This window comes from Salvelinus sp. IW2-2015, linkage group LG3 (genome assembly GCF_002910315.2).
Source record: "Salvelinus sp. IW2-2015 linkage group LG3, ASM291031v2, whole genome shotgun sequence".
NCBI classification, from domain to species: domain Eukaryota; kingdom Metazoa; phylum Chordata; class Actinopteri; order Salmoniformes; family Salmonidae; genus Salvelinus; species Salvelinus sp. IW2-2015.
In genome coordinates, this window is record NC_036840.1 from 15,740,689 (window position 1) to 15,742,704 (window position 2,016).

The 2,016-nt window shown below is 39.3% G+C and overlaps 1 long non-coding RNA gene across 1 annotated transcript; it reads right to left on the reverse strand.

Moving 5' to 3' along the window:
- Positions 1–364: 364 nt before the first annotated feature.
- Positions 365–2,016, reverse strand: LOC111981193 (uncharacterized). Its single transcript, XR_011481756.1, has 4 exons — positions 1,976–2,016; positions 1,404–1,721; positions 1,195–1,299; positions 365–1,078 (listed from the first exon to the last, which is right to left on the reverse strand). It is a non-coding gene; the product is annotated as an uncharacterized lncRNA (long non-coding RNA).

The following is a 2,016-nucleotide window of genomic DNA, read 5'->3' on the forward strand; positions in this document are numbered from 1 at the left end:
ATACCCTTCTATTGCTTATGATTTCTGATTGCATGAGACTATCAAGTTTCCTTCTCTGACCCCCTCCACCTAGGGGTTGACGTACTACGAGCTCGAGGGTCCTATCAGCTATGATAGATACATTTGATTGAACAAGTCGTTTCAGCAGGGCTATAAATTGTTCAAGATCTGCTGCGCCATTGGGTAAAACAAGAGATACAGTGTTTTGCATGCTATCTCCACAAATTTCAAGCTGTAAGACATCACGAGGTTCGGCAAAATCTGTTGCCCTGTCTAACAGTTCGTTCAGAGTATCCAATATCATCACATAAAAAACTGCATAATCAAGGTTCTGATTCAGCCATGTGCAATTTAAAAAACTGTCGAATCTCTGCATTGCTGAATTTATTTCGGTACACAACCCAAACACTTCAATCAAGAKCATTGATTTATTATACAATTTTCCAATTCCTCAAAAACAACATATTGTGGTTCAGACTCCTCGGACATGGGAGTTAGAGGGGTGTGTGGGTGTTCTGGTGTCGAAGATCTTGTGCTCTCATTCATTTGGTTAATTAAGGATAGGAGTTCTTCTGGAATCTGCAATAACAGGTTTTCAAGTGTCTGAATTATGGGATCTGTCGCCCCGGTCTCATTCAATTGGTTAATTAAGGATGTGTGTTCTTGTGGTATTCTGGAAGGATCCATGTTACATATAGGTTTTTAGCGCTTGTATTTGCGTTTTTTAATCAGATTGTTGTTTKACAAACGGGGCATTGTTCTATGTCAGAAAGATAGATCTTGACTGTTTTYCCGCTTGTGTAAAGCCACCATTTGTTTGTGTAGCAAGACCTTTCTGGATTTTATAGAGCCCTGTAAAAGGCTGTGAGAAACCTATCTGGTGTTTCTACCTCAGAAAATTCACTGTATCAAGATGGTTGGCCGCTTCGTACAACAGCATATCGTCGAGCTCAGAATTGTCATTTAAAGCGTTGAAATCATCCGGTTTCAGTGTTTTACTGTGGATGTCCTGGGCAACGAAATCCTCCACGTGCTCTCGATCCTGGGCCTTCTGTGCCTGTATACGCTGGGTAGGAGTCTGAAAGAAAAATATACATACAAAATAGGGTCTTAAAAATAAAATATATTAGATAAAAATGTCAAATACATTTCAGATATAATACTATATATTAACAATATATATAGTTAAATTACCTCTGTTTTTTTGATGCAGGCTGTTCTGATGAATCGTGGATACCAAGGGCGCTATACTTTTTTCACCTGGTTTTGCAGATTCTGCCGGGCGTGTATCGTTGGAGTCTGAAAAAAAAACATGATTTGACATTGTTTTAACATATTCTATCAAAAAATGTATAACTAATAAAAAATGTATAACTAATAACAAATGTATAATGGGGTCATACCGTATCCATAGAGCGCCGGTTCTTGAATCCGTACGTTTTCAGCCCTGTAGCCCTTCTCGGGCCGGGGTGATTCTGCGCAATGCACTTGGGCCACAGTTGTGCGGAGTCGTGAAGGACTATGAAGCGTCGTAAATGCCAGATTATGGAGCGATTGYCTTGAGGTTCCCGGGGGTGTGGATCTGCTGGTTATAGCCTCGGTTCTTGGATTGTTTGGAAAACCGTTCGTACAAAACGGCAGAATACTGTCTGTTTTATCGGCTCCTCCAAAGTCGTTCAGAGTCCACAATGCAACACATATCCTTGCTGGGGGGCTGTCCGCTGTAAARACACAATTTGCTTTTAAAATAGGGTACACACTTTTTGTTTTTAATGTATAAATATTATTATGGATTTTATTTTTGGACGTCGAAAATAGCGTGAGAACCCCCATCTAATGATGGCTGATCCAAATCAAMTATTCCCGGTAGCAACTGGGTAAATGATGGATAACCTATAGACGTTAGACAATATTAACATATATTTATACGAAATATATACATTTTAACTTGCGTGCAATTGACATAAATACATACCRGAAAAATCGTTGTCCACCCATTTTAGAATATCTGTAAAA